Below are 8,687 nucleotides of genomic sequence, written 5' to 3' on the forward strand. Positions count from 1 at the left end.
CACCAGTGGGCCTGGCTCACAGCATAATCTGATTGGCTGCAGAACACGTGCCAGCCAGCGGGAGGAGGGGGCGAGGGGAAATGTAACTAGACACCTGAGGATCCACCATCGTGCGTTTGACCTCGACCGTATGCGAGAGTTGCTATGGGCGCAGTGGCGTAGCTAACAGTGGTGCAGGCGGTGCAACTTCACCAGGACCCACGGACCGCAGGGGTCCAGGCGTCAGACTATAAAAAGATGGGGGGGATTCGACAGGGTTTAGGGTGGGGCCCCCTGTCCAGTTCATTTAATTGTATAGGGGGCCCCATTGCATTCCTGTCGCTGTCCCCAATACCAACCACGTTGTGCCGCAGAGCACCGACGAGGGCCGTCAAGGCACGCAGAGGTCATGCGACCGGCACCGTGGTCGACAAACTCACGGCGCATGTCAGCACTTGTTTGACACGCTGGCAGAAAAATGCTTTTAAGGTTCAATGCAGCAAGCTCCATGGAAGACTGGGGCCGCCTCTGTTTACTCGGCGGCGAATGTTGATGATGGATACCTTAAACCGTGGGGAGGGTCGACGTGGTAAAACACCCAGGGATCACTGTGGGTCATCATGTACAACTGAGGCTTGGGAGTGCAGGTTTATGAGCCAGGACCAAGTGGGATTTAGCGATTGTGATGCTGCTGCTGCGTGGCTCGCCGATGTGCTCTTTCGGGTTGTGCTGCAGTGTGCTGTTTGGCATCCGACGTTTCGCTCCACGTTCTGGTATCCTCTTTAGAAAATCCATTCGGTTCCTGAAGAAGATGTGAAACAATGTTAATGTTATGCTAAATCAAGTAAGACACAATAATTTAAAACATTGGAAAATTCAATACACGAGGCACATGAGTACAATTGGGGCCACGCAACCCAAACTATGAACCGTATCGTAAACTCACTTTAGTCTGTGCTCCTCCACTGGAAGGGGAACAGCAAAACTACATTAATAATCTCTGCTGAAGCCCTCTCATAATGGCCAGCAGACCTCGACACTGGCATTGAGCTCCTAAACACATTGCTGCTGCCATCATGTGCGCAAGAATAGGCTTAAAACATTCTTCTTTATGCACATTGCTACGTTCCTTTTCATGATTTCCATAAGCACTACATCGTCTTGCTCTCATTCAGCTCTTTATTTTATCGTGTTGAGCCTGCTCCACCATGAATACATACTCTAGTTTGACATACTCTGTTGTGTTTTCCACTGTGTCCCTATAAAGTATGGCCTATATAGATTGTTGAGGCAAATACTATTGGTGAGCACCTGTTCAGGCCACTATGGCACACAAAGTCGTGGTGGCCAGTCATGCATCCGTGCCGTCTTTGTATCTCCAGTGGTAATGCTTACATACCACAGCAGGAACTCATTTAATGCCGAGTTAACGCAGAAAATAACCCCAGCACAAGTTCAGATAATACTTACCACTGACGTTCGCCACGTCCTGTAATAAAAGCCAGGTTACCGGGTTCGTAGCGTGGAGTGCTAATTTAGTCAACCACTGCCCATGTAGGCAGACACATGGACACACATGGATACATGCACGAACTCTGGAAACCAAACAGATCGTTGCCAATGCACTGAGATGTGTGACCCCTGCATTGAGTCACAGCGTTAATAGGACTGGCACACACAGATGCTCAGCGACGAACTGATATCCAACCCCTCCCCAGCAGTAACAGTATAAAAAAAACTGGCGGCCGACCGAATCCGAGTACATTTTCTGATGAGCTGCGCAGAATGACACATTCCCGTTAATTTTGGAGCACACTGCCACACCTGTATGGTGCTGGGGAAAATGAGATGGCCAGTTATATAGAGAAATAAGTAATATTTATAAACACGCTTTTATGAAGAACTCCATGACTCCAGGAAGTGGCCCCGAAGCTTGCCATAACGTAAGGGACCGTGGCTAATTACAGCCAACGTCAGTTGAGCGTGGACAATTAGACCCAAACCGAAACATAACATATAAAAAAAATGCTTAAGAATATAGATTTTTTTTTTATATATAATATAGTACTGTCATCAGTATGACATAAGTATACCACGTTTGCAGTCGATACCACATTGGGAAGTGGGTTAAATTTTGATACAAGATTTGAGGATACAACAACGACAACAACAACAGACAGAGCGAGTTAAAATAAAGCGTGTAATAATAAAAAAAATTTAAACACGTTTGGTGGCCAATAATAGTGGCGGTCTTTGTCACGGCCAACATTTCAGCCTTGTTTTCCGACACGGAGATAAGTCTACACTTTAGAAGTGATGTTAACGCAGAGACTGTTCTCCATAATATAGGTTTTTGGGTTAGATCGCGTAAATATGGATAATATAGGTCGCGAAAGCCTATGTGTTAAACAGACTCCGTTCTCCATTTGTTGCCCAAAGGCCTCTGCAATGTTGCACTGACAGCCGAGAGAACGAAACTAATCTAACTGTTAACGCGTTGGAGAAAATACTAAATACATTCACACTGACCTGCATGGTGAAGTATGGTCATACGCACCCCCCCCCCCCATGCCTGACATGGCGTGAGTCCTACTCGCGGTAGCGGATTGGCAAATCGCTGTAAATCAGGGGTGTCCAAACTTTTTGCAAAGAGGGCCAAATTTGATAAAGTGAAGATGCCCGGGGGCCAATAGTTCCTTCCGACATTTTTTTACCACAAAAGTTACGTGAAAACACACTGTTATAAAACAATTTTCATTGTCACAATTACCTTTATTTTTCAAATGACAATGTAACCAAATATAAGTCACTCAGGCAGACGTGAACAACTCTAAAAACACAATTCTGCCTTTCATTCAGTCAGATAACATTGAACAAACTGTATAGAATACCTTAAATTTCCATGAGTTAAATATCTTTACCTCATGAACATTTTAAACAGGAGTTATAAGTAATGCAAAGTGGTCTGTTATCATTAAACTTTTAAATGAGTGAATTTTGCCCTTGCCTTTTACAAGATCTTTCAGGAAAGCAATAGTTTGTGTCACATCTACAGGTAAATAACATCAACAGTTATAACCAAATCTTATTCAAGAGTTTAATAAAACAAGTGCCATAAGTCCAAGTGCATTAGTGTGCTTTAGGCTTTTCACTGTTAATAGTGACAGATGTTACAGTTCAAAACACTCAATTTCAGATTGATCAAGGAACAGATAACTTGCTGATACTAATGAGAAGGGTGATACTGAGATATAGATTTCAGTAAAGAGACCAGGTCTGGCTTGAGGGCAGTGGTTGAGATGCGTAAAATGCCACGCAAGTGGGAGTCACTCATCCTTGACCTCAATCGGTTCTTATTTAAGTTCATGACTGAGAATGTTTGCTCGCACAAATATGTGGAGCCGAATAAGCTCAGCATTTTCTTAGCGAATGACCGCTTTTCTGGAAACCTGCTTTTGTCCAGCTGCCGGTAAAAGTCAACAAGATAACACTGCTGGTGTTTTCCGCGGCACTCATCGTCACACTGCAGCTCAATGAGCTCCAGCTGCAGCTGTGGAGGAGCATCATCAGGGTCCACGGAGTAGGGAGAAGAGAAAAGCAACATGTCCTTTTCAATAACTGCAAAGTCCCGAAAGCGTTTGTTAAATTCCACAGAAAGAGATGCGATAGCTGTTGCATAACTCTTCATTTGTGCACCGATGTTGTCCTGTGGGAAACTGTCAATGACCTCTTTCAAAGCTAGGAAGTGCGCGGTGCAGGGCTCTGTTTGGGACAAGTGTCTTTGGAAAAGTTGCAGTTTGGTTCCAAAGGCCTTGATGTGAGCATATAGCTGGCTCACCACTGCATCGTTTTCTTGAAGATTAACATTCAGCGCATTCAGATGCTTCGTTATGTCAACCAAAAATGCCAGATTTGCCAACAATACAGGATCGGACAGTTCTTCCATTGGTTGTCCCTTCTCACCCAAAAAATGTCCAATTTCCTCTTTGAGAGAGAAAAATCGCTGCAGTGCGGACCCCCGACTTAGCCACCTCACATCGTTGTGATATATTACGTCACCGTATTTAGCCTGGATGTCACGCAAGAACTGCTGAAACTGTCAGTGGTATAGAGCTTTAGAGCGAATATAATTGATTGCCTTTGCCACTGGTTTCATAACATCGTCAAATTTGAGATGTTTGGCACAGAGAGCCTGCTGGTGAATGATACAGTGAAGTTTAAAAGTGTTGCCTGCTTCTTCGCTGACTTTATTGCAGATCAGTGTGGACAATCCACTTTGCTCACCAGCCATGGCAGGTGCACCATCGGTAATGATCCCAGAAACTTTACTCCATGGTAGTTTCATATCAACAGCTTTACAAACAGAAACGAAAAAATCTGTTCCTCTGGTTTGCCCATTAAGGCTTTTGGGGTCAAGCAGCTCCTGTCACGTTCATGTTGTCATCAACTCCTCTTAAAAAAATAAATAGTTGTGCAGTGTCAGATGCATCAGTGCTTTCATCGCAGGCTGATGAGAAATAATCAAAAGCCACTCCCCTGTCCCCCAGTTGTCTCTGAATATCTGACAATATGTCCTCAACTCTCCGTGCCACAGTGTTGCGTGCCAGGCAAACATTCATAAATTCTTGCTTCTTCTCGGGGCAAATGTTCTCCACCATTTTCATGACACAGTCTTTGATAAATGCACCTTCAGTAAAAGGTTTGCCATGTTTAGCTATTAACATGGCCACTTCATAGCTGGCTTTGGTGATGTTTTCCTTTGACTCACAGGCCCGCGTGAAGAATCGCTGTTGCGATGCCAGAGCAGCACGGAGTTGCTTCACTTTTTCAGCGCGGTCACTCCCTGTTAGCTTGTCGTATGTTGTAGCATGTTTAGTTTTGTAGTGTCTCTTTATGTTGAAATCCTTAAACAAGGCATCCGTCTCTTTACAAATTAGACAAACACAATTGCCTCGATTTCCAGTGAAGAAGTATTGTAATTCCCACCGCTCCTGAAAGCGGCGGCCCTCACTGTCAACTTTTCTCTTTTTTTTTCAGTCGCCATGGCAGAAATAATTCGAGAAGGGTTCGCGGCACGTATGCAAAGCCAGAGGGCATTAGAATGGTGCTGCCACCGTGTGGCGGAAGGAGGAAGTTTTATGATTTATTTATTCTGACAGAGATAGCGAGCCATAAATAACACATAAGACCGAAGCTGCGGGCCGTATGAAATCTGCCCACGGGCCTGACTTTGGACATGCCTGCTGTAAATGGTCCCAAAGAAGCATACGATAACATTGTGAAAAACGTATTAGTTAAAATGCAGAGTTAATGGGAAACAGAAACCCTATCACGATAATGGGCCGTCCATAAATGACGTCACGCGACTTTGGACGATTTTTGACCCCCCCCTCGTCACACGGCGTCACAATAAGTCAGACCCCCCCTCAAATATGACATCACAAAGCTCTGCCCCCCCCCCCCCAAATAAAACATGCTTCAAATCGCTTTAAACTATTGTCATTATAGTGCGTATGTAATGTGCCGCTGCACTCTGATGTTGTAGGAGAAAACATTTATTAAAAAGTCTATTTAATTAAGTAGAACGTATACACATATATAATAGCCCAAATCTGTCCTTTTGTCATTAACGCGGCACGAATTGGTTGAAGTGCGTCACGTGACCGCGAGAGGAGACGGATGAGTCCGTGAGGAAGCTGACGGTCGATCCACTCACACACGGCTCACTCATACACACAGCTCACTCACACTCAATCGCATGCAGCTCAGAGGAGACGGGTGAGTGAGACTGAGGAGACGGTTGAGTGACAGTGAGGCAGAGCCGTGCTCCGTCCACTGCTGCCCTGAGGGACCCCCGTGCTCTCCACTGCTGGCTTGAGAGAGAGCCGCGCTGTCTCCACTGCTGCCGTGAGGGAGCCAGACGCACTCTCTCCACTGCTGCCCTGAGGCAAAGCCGTGCTCGCTCCACTGCTGCCCTTAGGGAGAGCCGCACTGTCTCCACTGCTGCCCTGAGGGAGCCAGACGTACTCTCTCCACTGCTGCCCTGAGGCAAAGCCGTGCTCGCTCCACTGCTGCCCTGAGGGAGAGCCGCGCTGTCTCCACTGCTGCCCTGAGGGAGAGCCGTGCTCTGTCCATTACATTAGTACTGTCTCCACTGCTGCCCTGAGGGAGAGCCGCGCTGTCTCCACTGCTGCCCTGAGGGAGAGCCGTGCTCTGTCCACGGCTGCCCTGAGGGAGAGCCGCACTCTCTCCACTGCTGCCCTGAGGCAGAGCCGTGCTCAGTACGCTGCTGCCCTGAGAGCCGTGCTCTCTCCACTGCTTGCCTGGGGGAGAGCCGTGCTCCAACCACTGCTGCCCTGAGGGAGAGCCGCACTCTCTCCACTGCTGCCCTGAGGCAGAGCCGTGCTCAGTACGCTGCTGCCCTGAGAGCCGTGCTCCAACCACTGCTGCCCTGAGGGACCCCCGTGCTCTCCACTGCTGCCCTGAGGGAGAGTCGTGCTCTGTCCACTGCTGCCCTGAGGGAGAGCCGTGCTCTGTCCATTACATTAGTACTCGAGTTTTTTTGGTGCTTAAATCCACTGCTGGATGAAGGCCCACCGCACGCTGTGCGAGTGGATTGTAAGCATTTACTTGACCAGTCTGTTGGGGGCCGCCGCATGTCGTGGTTGTTGGGGGGTGTCGCAGGCTGTGGTTGTTTCACGGCCGCCGCAGGCTGTGGTTTTTTGGGGCCGCCGCAGGCTGTGGTTGTTCGGGGACCCTGCAAGCTGTGGTTGTGCGGGGGCGCCGTAGGTGCCCCCGCACAACCACAGCTTGCAGGGTATTTAATGTGGCGCTGCACTCTGATGTTGTAGGAGAAAACATTTATTAAAAAGTATATTTCATTAGGTAGAACGTGTTGTCTATATTTATTTAAAGTTGTGCATTTTGATGTGACGTCACATTTCTCAAACCGCCCCCCCTCGTCACACATCGTCACAAATGTCAGACCACCCCCCCTAGGTGCGTGACCTCATTTAACGACGGACCCTAATCCAGCTCACATGGTGGAAATTAATATCGTGACGTCAAATCGCTTCGACCCTGCTCATTGTTAGAGCAGATCAATGGGCCGAGGAACCCTCTCTTGTGTTGAGGGACTGTTGTTGTTGTTTTGATGTCTTGCCCATGCTTGCATTTGGTGTTGACACATCGGCAGGAATAGACGTACTTGTGCAATTTGTACCTCAAAACTTTGATTTGTTTATTTACAGCCACCTGCTTACCTTTTCTCTATTTTGTACTTATATCGTTCTTTGTATCGTTTGTTGGTGTAACGCGCTAACCCACCCCTACTGGACATATGTGCAAAAGAGCTTCACAACTCATCGTATTCCTCCAGTTTAAAACAGGACCCTGCGGGGTGGGCTGGTAGGAATAATACTTAGTACCGGTACAGGGATATCGACCGGGTATAGAGGAGTTAAAGAAAAAATTACTGTATTCTAGTGTAACGTTAATTAAAAGTGTTTGTTTTGACAAGAAACTCTGTGAGATTTAAAGACTCGTAGTCTTTCATTTCCAAACGATCACATCTAAGATTAATTGACCTTAGATGGGGAAACTCGAATGCATTTACTAGTATAAAGGTGAAATAAAATAGAGGGAATAAACGGCACCTTGGTGCATTTTATGTCGTCTACATAGAGTTGAATAAACAGGCGTTTGGCATATTCATATAACAGTACTACATTGAGCAGTGTTTGTTTGGCACTTCGAGTTTTTATTCGCGCGCACGACATGGATACCAAAAACAACCACGACTTTGAAGACCCCAATGGTTGTCTGGACGCCCACGTTGAAAATATGCTTGCTGAAACAGAGACCGCATTTGCTGCTGGAACCCTTTACAAACTCGCAGTGAAAAGCGTCGTTTCCATGGACCCAGAACCAACCGCAGTTGGTGCTGCTATAACGGTAGCATCGCCACCAAACATGCAGCCAGCAGCTAAATAATCAAAGATTGCAGCACAAGTAGAAATACTTGCGTGTGAATACGATGTAGTGAACACGACAGAGATGTAGTGAACACGGCAGAGATGTGGTGAACACGGCAGAGATGTGGTGAACACGGCAGAGATGTGGTGAACACGGCAGAGATGTAGTGAACACGGCAGATGTAGTGAACACAGCAGATGTAGTGAACACAACAGATGTAGTGAACACGGCAGAGATGTAGTGAACACGGCAGAGATGTGGTGAACACGACAGAGATGTGGTGAACACGGCAGAGATGTGGTGAACACGACAGAGATGTGGTGAACACGACAGAGATGTGGTGAACACGGCAGAGATATAGTGAACACGACAGAGATGTAGAGATGATAGTGAACACGGCAGCGATGTAGTGAACACGGCAGAGATGTAGTGAACACGACAGAGATGTAGTGAACACGACAGAGATGTGGTGAATACGGCAGAGATGTGGTGAACACGGCAGAGATGTAGTGAACACGACAGAGATGTAGTGAACACGACAGAGATGTAGTGAACACGGTAGAACTATAAGCGAGTGAATAGCAGCAGCGACGAGGCCTCTCGCTGCCTCTGCTCTGCCGCTGCCGGGCTGCAGATTCAGCCGAGTCAGGCACCACTGCCAATATGCACAACAACAACAACAATAAACGTGCTGCGTTTCATCTGTGTTAATAAGCCTCCCGCACTAGGCCTCG

This window comes from Lampetra fluviatilis, chromosome 60 (assembly GCF_964198595.1).
Source record: "Lampetra fluviatilis chromosome 60, kcLamFluv1.1, whole genome shotgun sequence".
Lineage (NCBI taxonomy): Eukaryota > Metazoa > Chordata > Hyperoartia > Petromyzontiformes > Petromyzontidae > Lampetra > Lampetra fluviatilis.